This window comes from Panicum hallii, unplaced genomic scaffold (assembly GCF_002211085.1).
Source record: "Panicum hallii strain FIL2 unplaced genomic scaffold, PHallii_v3.1 scaffold_20, whole genome shotgun sequence".
Taxonomy (NCBI): domain Eukaryota; kingdom Viridiplantae; phylum Streptophyta; class Magnoliopsida; order Poales; family Poaceae; genus Panicum; species Panicum hallii.
In genome coordinates, this window is record NW_020356163.1 from 34,095 (window position 1) to 49,681 (window position 15,587).

Here is a 15,587-nt window from a genome sequence, read left to right on the forward strand (position 1 = left end):
ATATATATATATATATTATGTGAGAGTACAAATTATATAATCCAACTCATCCATTATTTATCTGATCATTGGTCAATCTGTTTTGAGGTTGTTCTCTTACTTAGCTCTTTATGCAGGGGCGGAGGTTGGACAGTCCAGGAAGCAAACACCAAATGTGCATTATTCAGGCAGCCAAATTTGAGTAATTCATCACCTATCGAGCTAAAAACACAAGGATGATATGCTATCCTTCATGATTGCTGGCTTCACCCCTGGCTTTGTAGGTATTCTCTGGACTCTAAAACTATTTGATATGTTCTGTGTTCTTTGATCGTTGTCCATAAGGAAAATTTTCCATATTTTCAGGTAAGCTGTGTCGAGCACAGTAGCCAACAGGCTATCATCAGTTTTCCCGTATCTACCTAAACATGCATAATTTGTTTGCAATCACAATGGTCATGGAAAGCATTCCATCAGTCTAGCATAAGAACCTCATCCTCATCTCAAGTCTTTATGTTAAATAGAAATGCTACAACATGGCTTTCAGAGTAAGGATGTCCTATTTACAGGTCATAATAATTTTTCTGAATAATGGCAATGCTAGAGATATCTCTTATTGTTAATATTTATCAAAAAAAAATCTCAGTATAACTATATGTCCCAGCATTAATGCACGCGCACTATACACATTCTCAAATAACTGGAGGCTGTTTTTAGTATAAAGTTTGATCCAACATTTCAAAAACACAAAGTTGACATTGACTTCGCCAATCATAATTTCAGAATATAATTCATAGAGAAGCAACTATCAAATAAGTACACTGCCTCTGCCGGTCCCAAGCCCGCGATGCGAAAATGTGGAGGGTTGTGTTAGGCCTGGCGAACCAGTGTAAAAAATCATCCACTCAAATGGAAATGAAACCCATAAGAAATTTGTTGGGGCGTAACCCTCTTAGCGACACGCTACATCGGAACCCGGGTGTGGTGTTAAATGGGCAAGGGCCGGGTCGTCATCCCCTCAGGGGCGCGTCGTATCGTGATCAGGGTACGATGATAAGTGAGCAAGGGTCGGGTCGTCGTAGCCTCTGTGGCGCGCTACATCTGCGCCCGGGTGTAGTGAAAAATGAGCAAGGGTCTTCGCATTTCTCTCGACGGGTGCGAAGGGTAAGGAAGCTAGCCGAGCCAACTAGGATTCATCTAGGTAGTTGGAACGTAGGGTCTCTAACAGGTAAGTTAAGAGAACTAGTCGATATAGCAATTAGGAGGCGTGTAAATATTTTATGCGTGCAGGAGACTAAATGGAAGGGCCAGAAGGCGAAGGAGGTGGAGGGTTCTGGCTTCAAGCTCTGGTACATGGGGACAACTTCGGGTAGGAATGGTGTAGGCAGCTTGATCAATAAGAGCCTTAAGGATGGAGTTGTAGATGTTAGGAGGCAAGGCGACCGGATTATCCTAGTGCGGTTGGTCATTGGAGATTTAGTTCTGAATGTGATCAGTTCCTATGCCCCTCAGGTAGGTCTTAGTGAGAGCTCCAAGAGTCAGTTTTGGGAAGACCTTGATAGCATGGTTAGTAGCGTGCATATCAGTGAGAAGCTCTTCATAGGAGGAGACCTCAATCGCCATGTGGGAGCGACTAATGTAGGATATGAGCGAGTACACGGGGGTTTCGGGTATGGTAGTAGGAATGAGGGGGGGAGGATGTTTTGAATTTTGCAGTGGCCTACGACCTGTTGTTAGCGAATACCCTCTTTAGAAAGAGAGAGTCCCATCTAGTGACTTTCCATAGTGGACAATACTCGAGCCAAATCGACTTTATCCTTGCTAGGAGAGAGGATAGACGTGCATGCTTAGATTGTAAGGTGATACCTGGGGAGTGTGTTGTCCCCCAACACAAGCTTGTGGTGGCGGATTTTTGTTTTCGGGTACGTGCCCACCGGGACAAACGTGTCAAGATTGCGAGAACGAAGTGGTGGAAGCTTAGAGGGGAAGAGGCACAAACATTTAAGGAGAGGATGCTAGGCGAGGGGCCTTGGGAAGAAGGAACAGATGTAGATGATATGTGGCTAAAGATGGCGACATGTGTTCAGAAGGTGGCCTCAGAAGTGTTTGGTGTGAGTAGGGGAGGCAAGCAGGAAGTGAAAGAGACTTGGTGGTGGAATGACGAGGTGCAAAGGGTTATTAAGGAGAAGAAGGAGTGTTTCAAACGCCTTCACCTCGACAAGAGCACAACCAACATCGAGGGCTATAGATTAGCGAAGAGGTCTGCAAAGCGAGCTGTAAGTGTAGCGAAAGGTCAGGCTTTTGATGACCTTTATCAACGGCTAGGTACGAAGGAAGGAGAGAAAGACATTTATAGGATCGCTAGGACCCGTGAGAGGAAGACAAGGGACATAAACCAAATCAAATGCATCAAGGATGGGACAGATCAACTTCTGGTGAAGGATGAGGAGATCAAGGACAGATGGCGAGAATACTTCGACAAGTTGTTTAATGGGGAAAATGAGGGTCCTACCTTCGAGTTGGGCGACTCATCTGATGATACCAACAGACGCTTTGTGAGGAGGATTCAGGAGGCAGAGATCGGGGAGGCTTTGAAGAGGATGAAGGGAGGTAAAGCGATGGGTCCTGATGGCATCCTCATTGAGGTGTGGAGATGCCTAGGCGAGAGGGCGGTAGTATGGTTAACTAAGCTTTTTAACCTAATTTTCCGATCAAACAAGATGCCGGAGGAATGGAGGAGAAGTATATTAGTACCGATCTTCAAGAACAAGGGAGATGTTCAAAGTTGTACTAACTACCGGGGGATTAAGCTGATGAGCCATACGATGAAGCTTTGGGAGAGGGTTATCGAGCATTGCCTAAGAAGATTGACAAGGGTGACCCAAAACCAGTTTGGGTTCATGCATGGGAGGTCGACCATGGAGGCGATTTTCTTAGTACGACAGTTGATGGGGAGATATAGAGAGGAGAAGAAGGACTTACACATGGTCTTTATTGACCTGGAGAAGGCGTATGATAAAGTACCGAGAGACGTCATGTGGTGGGCCTTGGAAAAACACAAAGTCCCAACTAAGTATATTACCCTTATCAAGGATATGTACAAGGATGCGATGACTTGTGTTCGAACATGTGATGGCGATACCAGTGACTTTCCAATTAAAATAGGACTACATCAGGGGTCAGCATTGAGCCCTTATCTATTTGCTTTGGTGATGGATGAGGTCACAAGGGATATACAGGGTGATATCCCTTGGTGTATGCTCTTTGCTGATGATGTGGTGCTAGTTGACGAGAGTAGGGCAGGGGTTAATATGAAGTTGGAGCTATGGAGACACACGTTAGAGTCGAGGGGGTTCAGACTGAGTAGGACCAAGACCGAGTATATGATGTGCGACTTTAGCCCGACTAGGCATGAGGATGGGGACGTTAGCCTCGAAGGTCAAGTGGTGGCCAAAAAGGATACTTTTCGGTATCTAGGATCAATGCTTCAGAAAGATGGAGATATTGATGAAGATGTTAGGCATAGAATTTCAGCCGGTTGGTTGAAGTGGCGGCAGGCTTCTGGCGTTCTCTGTGACAAGAAGGTGCCACAAAGGCTAAAAGGTAAGTTCTATAGGACGGCAATTCGCCCGGCAATGCTATACGGTGCTGAACGTTGGCCTACAAAAAGGCGACATGTCCAGCAACTGAGTGTAGCAGAGATGCGTATGCTGCGTTGGTTCTGCGGGCATACAAGAAGGGATAGAGTCCAGAACGAAGAGATTCGAGATAGGGTCGGGGTGGCACCTATCGAGGAGAAGTTGATTCAACATTGGTTGAGATGGTTTGGACATGTACAACGGAGGCCTCTCGATGCGCCGGTGCGTAGTGGAGTTTTAAAGCGGGGTGATAATGTAAGGAGAGGTAGAGGTAGATCTAGACTAACTTGGGATGAGACGGTCAAGAGAGACCTTAAGGAGTGGAATATCGCTAAAGAATTAGTTATGGATAGAAACGCTTGGAGATTAGCAATTAACGTACATGAACCGTGATCTTTGTTACTTTTTGTTTAACCCCTAACTCTTCCTTTGGCTTGTACCCTTTTTGTGTTTCTTATTCTTGTTTTCTGTGGGTTTCATCTCTAACCTACCCCAACTTGCTTGGAAAAAAAAAGGCTAAGTTGTTGTTGTTGTTGTTGTTGAGAGATAATACATGTGTTTAGGTTCAGAATTAAATTTTATCAAATTCTTGCAAACTAAACATACATGTCTGGAGCTTGAGTTGCACCTTAGATCTTGAGATTTTATATCATATATGATTTTTCACCTTTGATACTGTTGTAACAAATATAATGATTTTACATTTTAGGCTTGGAGCAAATAGATAAGCAAATGCACAGCTTGTGATACCATAAGTGGATCAGGAGAAGAGATTGCTAGGTAACACCAATATTTTATATTCATTTTCCTTTTTCGTATAGAGAGAGAGTATCAAGATGTAGTGCTAAAGTAGTTGCATCTGGCAAACATGGTCAATGAGAATATGTATTGTGATAATTGAAAACCGCTTTGCAGTTGCTTGTGTTTATTTGTGGAAACCGCTTTTCATTATAATTGCGGATGCTCTGTGTATTTTGTGGAAAATCTTTTGATGCCCGTAGTGACTCAAGGACACAGACCTATTATCTAATATGTCTATTGATCTTTCCATGAAGAGCTAGAGATTGAAATTTCCAGTGTAAGTTATATATAGAAAATCTTATTGCATATGAGTTGAAAGCGAGTTGTCTGGATTTGATATCATGGCGTACCTTGGTTTGATTAATTTTAAAAGAATTATGTAAAGTTTGTTTGTGGATATCATTAAACTTGAAAATATCATGTGTTGCCCATACTTTATGTATTGCTATGAAATTTATATGCCACCCGTAGCCATGCACGGATACAGATCTAGTAAGAATATATGGACCTAGTAAGAATAAAGATGGCATGTAGGATAAAGTTGGTGGGACACAATATATTGTTTCAGCCCGATCAGTGATAGTGCACCGTTTATCTATCTGCTTGCTTCGGTTTGCTAAATTGCTACACGCTAATGGAAAAAAAATCTCCTTTCGAATTTTTTTTACCTTTGACTTGCAGAGAATTCAACTCTTGGATTGTTGCAACTATTTGCCCTCGACTCAATCTTGGATAATCCTAAGAATTCCTTTCTCAGCCCTATTTATTTCCTGAGCAGATTATATGCTTAAATTATATAATCTGAAATAAGCACACCTCGTATAGCTTATGCGATCATGATAATCTGGGGGTAGATTATACAATTTGGAGAATAATCGGTAGTGTTTGTTATACCTATGAGATTATATAATTCATAAGGCAAACAACCAGACCCTTTATTGACTTAGGGTGTGTTCGTTTCCTGGGGTCTAAAATTTAGAGGGGTCACATCAAAGAGAATCTTATCATTTAGAAGTATTAAATAAAGTCTAATTACAAAACTAATTGCAGAACCCCAGGTCTAATTCGCGAGACGAATCTAATGAGGTATATTAGTCCATGATTAGCAGATGATTACTGTAGCATCACTGTGGCAAATTATGGATTAATTAGCCTCATTAAATTTGTCTCGTGAATTAGCATCCATCTGTGCAAAAAATTTTATAATTAGACTTTATTTAATACTTCTAAATGACAAGATTCTCTTTGATGTGATGGGTCTAAAATTTAGAGGGTAGGAAACGAACACACCCTTAGTTTTTTCCGTAAAAACATAATGTACAACAAAATGACATGTGGATCTGTCTCAATTAACCCTTTCACGCGTTTAGTACTCTATATATGTTAGTATATCAAGAACCTATGTAGTTTGTTCAGTTATCAGCTAGTTGGCATTGATTTGAGACATATGTATACAGGCAGATTGGTCGAGCTTAGGGCTACATAATGAGCCAGCTTGACTCGCTCCAGCTCATAATGAGCTGGCTCGTTATCTTAACGAGCTGGAATAGCTGCTCGGTCCGGCTCGGGAGCTGCTCGAGCTAGCTCGTTAAGCTCACAAGCTAGAGGCAATAAACATGGATTCAAATCAAAACGGCAAATAAGATTGCAAATTGCAATCAGGATCATGCAATCCACTTCAGCTTAAGCCTTAAATCAAACAAAAAATAAAATAGCGGACGTGGATGTATCAAGCAAAATCTAGTTCAAAAGAACTAAAGAATCAAGCAAATCGATTCGCTGCATGCCGACAGGGTAGCAACGGAATTACAGAACTTGTTGCGCCTCCTCGTCTGCCATCATCAACTAGCAGCTGGTGGGTAAGGTCTGGGAGAAATCTTCACCGCGCTCTCGATCTATTTGTTGGTCGTCGCGGTTTTCCGAAGCTTTGAGCCCTCGGCAGCGGCTATCGAAACAGGCTTGCCCGGCGCCGTTATATTAGCATCGATGAGGACAACCAGTGGCGGAGCTGGCAGATTTTCACGTCTAGGCCAACTTATCTAAGTGCTCGAAGCACTCAAACTAATCCACGTACCAATAGCTACAATAGTGATAGCCGAAAAGTGCTTAAATTACATGATTTAGATTATAATCTCCAATTCCAAATATAATTGTACAACAAACTCAAAAAAGACTTAAAAACTATAAAAAATATCTAACAAGCGCCGAGTCGGTAAGAGGCGGAGCAAGAAAGGCTGCCCAGACCAGACTTAACCAATGGACAAATGCTAAACTGATCAAAATTATACTACAAAATATTATTTTAGACCTAACTAATATAGAGATTTATATGGAATAAATTGGGCTGGACCCGTGCTGCAGCACGCCTAACACAGGCCCTAGCTCTGCCCCTGGAGTCAGTTCATCCCAATCTACCGTATCTTCATCAGCTATATGTTCATCAGCTATTGGAAGTGAACCTGAGTCCTCTTTATTGAGTAATTCTTGTCTAGATAATGAAAATAAATAATCTCATAAGTTAATTCGTTTGATTTTAGCAGAAAAATAGAAATGCATTTCAAGATTGGGCATTGACCGATTGGGAAGCGTAGAATCAAAATTGACCTGCTCAGTGCATGACTGGTTGCTGGCCGTTCGCCCGTCCGTCTGCCGTTCGGACGCGGCGCGCCGTGCGCCGGTCCGGGCGTTCGGCTCCTGCGCCAGGCCGCTGGCGCCGCGCACCTGCGCTGGCCTCCAGGCGCGGCCGCGCAGGCCGCTAACTCTTCCAGACGGCAGCCGGCAGGCGCTCCGCGCTCGCTGCCTCGCGCGGTCGCTCCCTCGCCCGTCGGCCGCCCGCCGCCACGAGCAGCAAGGGTTAGGGTCTGGTTGTCTGGGCCAGTGGACGACTACCGACTGGGCCGGACCTGACCGATGAGCGTAGCACGCGGAAGGGCTTTGTTGGGGCTGGGCTGCGAGTGGCTTGGCCGTGAAGACGTTAATGACATTGGCCCGTTCGACGACAAGGGCCAATCCATCTATATATTCGCTGGGCCATGAAAAGATACAAGGGGCCGTGGCCCTATCCCAAATCCGCCTCCGAGGACAACGAGGGCGGCCAATAGCGCGATTGCCGATTGGTTCGTGTTCTAGCTTTTTAATTAACTCCAGGCTCATGATTAGTTGAATGGCCCGCGTACAACACTGTGCAGCTGCTTCTATTCACCGAGAAAAAGGCTGACATGTGCATCGACTTCCGTGCAAAACAAAAGGTTAATAGAAAAATTCCGGTAGTTTTCAAATTAAGTATCCGAATTAAATTCTGATTGTACGGATCTATTTCTTATAATAATTTCTTATAATAAGATCTTCAAAACTAGACTACACTTAACTATATTTGGATAAATTTTTTTATAACATTCTTTTTTACAGCTGGAACAATTTTATTGTAACTTAAGAATAACTATTCCAAATTCACGGTAAAATTGTTCCTCCTTTTTAAAATTGTTCTAGCTTGAAAATTGTTCAAATGTATTTAAGTATGATTTTAATTTGAAGTTTTAATTAAAAAATCCACCAGTGTAATGGGATTTCGATTTGAATCTTCAGTTTAGAAGATATAAACTCTTTTGGTGCGAACCTTTGGTTTTCTCTCGATACGGGTGCCCTGCCACCTCTCTAGTCGTGCAGCGGAGAAATATGGGCCACTTTAACCCACGGGCCCAAAAATCGAAAAGGTTGGAGTGGCAAGCTTCTGTGATACCTGTAGCAGCGCCCGCAAGGGCCGCGGGATAGAGAGAGCGAGGAAGAGAGCCGGGCAGAGACGGGGAGCAGTCAGGATTGGTTGTTTCGAGTCTTGACCATAATGAAAAAAATATCCACGAAGTTGGTTTTGCAGTCGACCACTTGCAGCGCTCGCAGCGATCGATTTGAAGCGCACGTGAACGGCCCACAACAAATGTCCACTGCCATTCTCTCTCCATCCTTCCGGCTTCTATTTTTTATCCTTCCTTTCCCTTCCTCTTTTCTCCCTTCTTTTTTCTCTAGCTAGACCCACAACTGTAGTACAGACGGGAGCGGAGGCGGCGGAGCACGGAGACGCGGGTGGCTGGCGCGGTGCAGCTCGTGGGGGCGGAGCGGCGTATCCCGCCGGGGAGCGTGGGGTAACTCCGCTCGCTTAGCCACCCAGGGGAATGGCGGCGAGCGCTGCCCGCGGGGAAGCGGCGGCCAGTTCCTCGCGGCTGCGGTCCCCCCTCCCCCCCGCCCCCTTGCGAGCGCTGCCCACGGGGAAGCGGCGGTGGCCCCGGTGAGCTCCGCGCGGCTGCGGCCCCCCGGCGAGCGCTGCCCGCGGGGAAGCGGCGGTGGCCTGGCGAGCTCCGCGCGGCTGCGGCCCCTCGGCGAGCTCATCCATATCGGTGGCGGTGCCGCCGCTTTTTTCTTTTTCTTTTATTTATTTATGGCTATAATATTAGCTCTCCGTGTTTTCCAGAGTTTGTTCTCCTTTTTTTTCATTCCCAAGTTTTGCTCAAACAATTTTTTGGAATTTTGTTCATAATTTTTTCTTCCAAAAGTTTGTTGCAAAATTTCTCCTCTTTCCCAAAAAGTTTGTTCCCCAAATTTTTTTCCTTCATTTATGTTTCTGAACATTTTGTTTACATAATTTTGTTTCATTTTCGTCAAAAAAATTATATTCTAATTTTTTTTTGCAAAATATATGTTGCGAATAATTTTTGTCATATATATTTTCTAAAAAAATTTGCTTGTAAATGTGCCCAAAATTTGAGGATCGAAACTCCAAGAGGATAACAATTCTGTGTGAGGGAACCGCATGGGTCAGGTGGGACCAAGGTGGCGCACTTGAGGATGAAGCAGAGTAAAAAGGGGAATGAGGCGTCGGCGTGATACCGAAAAGGAAAGAAAACGTCCGGTCGGAAATCGACCGTAAGTTTTGTTTTTTTACGGGCGATCGTAAACTAGCTTTGCCCGGGCTGTTTGCATTAATATTAATATATAATTAATAGGTTCAAACTCTTCCTGTTCCTTTTTAAAAAATACCTGCTGCAAAGCATTTATACTTGCAGTGGGTCATGCCAAGAAGATCCGAATAATTTTTGCTGATGGTATAAAAAAATTTGTTGATGGGCCATGAATATTTTGTTTTAATGGATCCGCGTGGGTAGCAAGATTCGCACAAATAACCCTGCGAATACACGGCCAGTCACAGCGAATGGGCTTAATACGTTCTCGAACGGAACATCCTAACTTTTTTTTTGGCTTCACGGCCCAACACGCGGCGCAGCATTGTGCAATGGGCTGCGGAGCGTGAGTGTGCCATGGGCTTAACGGCGTGATTGGTTGTCTTCTCCAGGGAGCCTGGCTCGCATTAGAGGGCCAGACCCCCGGTAGCCAGGCTATGTGGATGCAATAGAGATTTGTTTGATTGCATGTTTCATTCCATACAGGTCAGCGGGGGATGATGTTTGGTTGCATGAATGCACAGCCAGATTCAAATTCAGATGCAAGGTCAGGTTGTTTGGTTGGCTGGATACAAGTTGGTTGAGTTACCTATTGTATGGAGTGGTGAGGTTACCACCAAGCAGTACACTACAGGAAAAACCGTAACTTCCGACGGTTTAGCCGTCGGAAGTTAAGGCTAAACCGTCGGAAGTTACTTAACTTCCGACGGTTTAGAACAAACCCGTCGGAAGTTTGTTCGACGGACCTAAATCGTCGGAAATTTTGAACTTCCGACGGCTTAGACCAAAACCGTCGGAAGTTTACTAACTTCCGACGGCCGCGGGAAACCGTCGGAAGACAGCGACTGACGGCCATCTGTTAACTTCCGACGGTTTCCCGCGACCGTCGGAAGTAAGTTTGCGGGGTTTAACTTCCGACGGCCGCTCAGAAACCGTCGGAAGTTAACCTTACCAAGCAAACAGACCAATTTGAAACCCCAGAACCAACCACAAGCATTATATATAATTAAATTTCATCCACAATTATAATTCACAATCAGAAATTGCACGCAAGTACACAATTCATATATACACATACATAAACTTCACAGGTTCAAAATCAAAGTTCACAAACTTCATACAAGTATCATATCGAACAAATTCACACAATAATAATGTTTCACTTAAGTTTGGCCCCCTCCATCACCTGGTTGAGTTGATCCGCCACTTCCAATGAATTGATCCGCCCAATTCGATGTTGGATCAACGTGTGAGTCTCCCGGTGCCGCTAGGTTAGGTGGTGGGGTGTGAAAAGGTTATAAAAGATAAATGGACAAGATTAGTTTGAAAGATAACTAATTGGATAATATTTATTTAGAGTGATCGTATTTTGTAATGACTATGAACTAACATTTGAATCGTTGACTATCATACCTGAGGTGAAGCTGATGGCCAACCGGCCTGTGCAAAAGGTGGAGGTACTAGTGGTGGCACTTGTATATTCTGTTGGGTCGCTAATTGCTGAAACATCAAATTTGTCAGTAAGAATATAACTTAACCTAAGTTGTAACAATTAAGATTTACCTGCAGTATTGCATTCTGTTGTGCAAGTTGATCTTGGAACCACTGCTGCTGTAGCTTCTGTTGTCTTACTTATTCACGCAGTCTTACAACCTCCGCGCTGTCGTCGCCACTACTTGTGCTACGACTTGCTGACCGCGACGATCCCGCTCTTTGACGCGACGGCACCTGACTTGAGTCAATGACTTTATCAAATAATGGATACCTACAAATATTGACCAAATATAGCAAATTCTCAATATGTATTTTTGCTTAAATTATAAAATTAGATTGAAATGTAAAGAAATCTAACCGACCATGAGGTTTCCCACCACCACTACTGTAAACGGCCTCAGGATCAATAGGCGCGTTTCTCCGGTCATAACCCTCTCCATGTCGAGCAATCATTTGGTCACCATATGCCGCCTTCAAAGAACAAATCACACAATTATATAAGATATTTCATGACAACTCGACAGTGCTAATTTTGTAAATGTAGATATACCAGACGCTCTGTAGCCGCCTGAGAGCATAACTGATCCGGATTTGTAGGATCACGTCCTCTATGACCTTCGAGTTAGACTTAAATATCACTCGGCGCTACACCTGTGCGAACTTCCTATACATACAAAAAAATTAAAGAAGCATGCATTGGTAAATGAAATTAATAGAATTCATTTCAAAGAGTTCACTTACAATGCGTTTGGCCAATCGAAAGTGCCCATCACCTCCGTAGGTGTGATAGGACTCAGTTCCACGATTTTCTCTATTTCTCTGGGAAATGCTTTTGAACTCATCTGTGGTCCAATAGTGACATAAGGCATGATAAGCCTCCTCACGTGTGGCCATCCACGGAATCATTTCCTGCACAACAATATTTTATTTCAAGGTAACAAACAGAATCATACTAATTGCAACTTGCAACAGTTTACCTCGCGGTATTGTTCCACAGTCAAGTAATATTTTCCAGCATCCCGTTTCTTCTGAAATCTTATCCCTTGAGTCCGTTCCAGATAAGAAGCGACAACCTAAATTCTAGCATAAGAAATCATATCTCTAACCACAATGTGTGCATTATGGTGGAACACACGTCTGGCATGATCATCATAAGCTCCCTCCTCAGGCAACTTGTAATATTTCTGCAAAAATTTTACACAATCAGTAGACATCGTATGTAGATAATTAAATCAGTACATAAGAGCAATCATACCCAAAACTCAGCCCAAACTGCCTTTTGGGTATTGCCGAACGTTATGTTGACACCATATCTATAATGATTCTAAGATGTAGCAGGGATTCATTCACCAGATACAAGTTCTACCATTCCAGACCAAAGCATACGGCATATATTACCTAAAATTTTGTTCACCTGTCTTAAATGACCAACACCTGGGAAATTAGGCTCAAACCAAGACCTACAAGTACATAAAACAATTACAAGTATATAAAACAATTAGAATCAATTCGGAATAAGTATCATGTACTAAAACATAGAAAAATATACTAACCCATCTCCATTCGGTGTGATCACGCACTTTTCTTCTTCTCGTGGAGGTTTAGGCGGCGGAATCCAACCAATCTTCGACCGCCGCCTACGTGTCCGACCCTGCCCTCCAGATCCTCCAGCTTCTGACCCTCCAGCCCCAGCCTCTCCAGCTCCTGCCCCTTCATCACCAGCTACTGTCCCCGCATCACCAGCAGTAGTCTCTCCAGCTCTTGACCCTCCAACTCTTGACCCTTGACCTGCCGACCCTCCACCTGCAGATCCTTCAGACCATCTATCCCAACCACCTAAGTCAGTCTCCCAGCCCGCCTCGTCCGACTCCTTGCTACTTGTCTCCTCGTCCGTCTCCTCTTCACTCTACAAAATACATAAAATATTTCAGTAATTATATTGAATCTCAAAATTAGAATGAATATATAAACATTACATATATACCTCATCTCTCTGGAACACAATCTGCCCCCTCATCTCTGGAGATAAGTGTTCCAGCAATTGTCTACGCCTTGAAGCTCTCACAGAAGTGCCCGCAAACAGATCGTCATCTTGTCTCTTTGATAGCTTAGTGCTTTTCACGAAACTCTTTGCTAGGTTTTTTAGCCTTTTTGACATCCTGTTAAAAAAAAGAAGTTAGTACGTCAATACAAGTACAATTAATAGTACAAATAAAATAAAGGAAACATGAGGTATTTACTTATCAATCATATTCAAAGTTAGGATCAAGTTGTTTTGTACGCTTCGAAGGACGCCAAGTAACTTTTTTCTTCCTTGGCACTCGTTTTCTTTTTGGAGGAACTACTACATCATTTTGATCTCCCACTAATGCATCTGACAACAACTCTGTATCTATGTTGAAAGAGCTCGGGAGTTCATCTTCTTGATAAATTTCCTCAAACCCTTCTTGCAAATTTCTTTGATAATACACCTGATCGTCAACGATGTGTATCCGTTCACGAGGATTGACCTTGTACACTACCCACCAGTCTTTCAAATCCCTGCATGGGTACGACATATAATACACCTGATCGACTTGGTGAGCGAGCACAAATTCGTTGCACGCATGTGTTCTGTTCTCATGTCGTACTTCTACCATACCGAATTGATTTTCTCGAGTGCCGTGATAGGGATCAAACCAATCACATTGGAAGAACACTACTTGAAGATTGTTCGGTCCCGTGAAGTCGTAAACAAGTATGTCCTTAACAATTCCATAATAATTAATCCTCCTTTCTCGATCATCCTTTGTCGTACAAACAACTCCAGTATTTGTTGTGGCTACTAAAGGATGAGTAGATTCAAATTTTGTCGAACAAAACCGAAACCCATTGATATCATACCGACCATAGCTTCTAACAGTTACTATACCAAGCGACATCTGACATAAATCCTTGTGTATGTGGGGCATTCTGTCGCACTGTCAATTATATGACTCAATTAGATATTTGAAACATAGTAAGAAAATATCATAGAAAATTATAAATTCTTACATAATCCCGGAACCAATTAAGAAAATTTGGCTTCCCATCTCTACCATATCGAAGCATGTTTTCATATTGCTTAGAAGAAAATTTACGCCTAGATGACCAAGTTTGCAATTCAAATTCCCTGTTTGTCAAGTAAACGAATGAGATATCGGCCACGATAACTAACAACAAAAATTAAGTAAAAAATTTATCTTACTTGAAATATGGAGCCATCTCATCAATATTAGCATACATGTAGAGCAAAGCAGATAAATTTTGCTCACGATCAGGGTCACATCTTGTAGAGGCTCCAACGGTCTTTCCCTTGCACTCAAAAATTGAAAGATCACTGCATCGAACTTCTTGATCTACATGGTAACGCAACTTAGGTGCATTCACATTGTGTTCCTCTGCAAAGTTTACACTTGTGAAGGATGATATCTCTTTGTACTTAAATTCTTCCGCAATGCATCCTTCAACTCTTCCTTTATTGCCAACCATTGCACTAAGCTTTTTTAACGTTCTTTCAATATGATACATCCACCTATACTGGACCGGACCAGCTATCTTAGCTTCATATGGAAGGTGGACAAGTAGATGTTGCATTGGATTGAAAAAGCCTGGAGGAAAAACTTTTTCCAACTTGCATAAAAGTATTGGTATCTCTTTCTGCAACTTCTCCATCATCTCTTTCTTGATTTCTTTAGCACAAAGTTGCCGATAGAAGTAGCTTAACTCAGCCAACACTTTCCACACATCATCATGTACAAATCCGCGAAACATAACAGGAAGAAGTCTCTCCATAATTATATGGTAATCATGACTCTTCAACCTATTTATTTTTCCGGTCTTCAAATTCACAGCCCTCCTAAAACCTGCCGCATAACCATCGGGGAACTTCAAATTCTTCAACCACTTCATTACCTCTTTTTTCTGTTTGGATTTCAGACAAAAAGCAGCCCGTGGCTTACCACCACTTTCAGTCAACTCTAGGGACGGTCGATTACAAATCTGTGCCAAGTCCTTTCTGGCCTTTACATTATCTTTCGTTCTATCAGTGAATTCCATGCACGTACTTATAATGCTTTCACCAACATTACGTTTCTGGTGCATCAAATCGATATTGTGCATTAGAATCAGCGATTTGACATAAGGAAGTTCCCATAATCCACATATATGAGTCCAGTTGTGCTCAGTTCCAAAACCAACATATCCATTTCCATCTATATTCATCTTTAAATCTTTCAACATAGCTAGAATCTCTGTTCCACTCATACGCTTCGGTGGCCCCTTCGTGACAATAGTATCCTTCCTGAAAGCGTTCCTCTGAAATCTGAATGGATGATTCTCTAGCAAAAAGCGTATGTGGCAATCAAAGTAACATATCTTACCACCGAACTCAAGGCGGAAACAGTCTGTATCTTTACCACAGATCGGACAGGTTAAAAGTCCATGACAGCTCCAGCCAGAAAATATACCATATGCTGGGAAATCATGGATCGACCATAGAAATGCAGCTCGAAGGGTAAATCTTTGTTTCTTGTAACAGTCATATGCCTCAACACCTTGCCACAACTTATCTAGATCATCGATTAAAGGTTGCATCATCACATGAAGTCGTGTTCCAGGATGTTCCAGACCAGGAATTACGAGACACAAGAACATATAATCATATTTCATGCAAAGATGTGGTGGAAGGTTGTACGGAATAGCA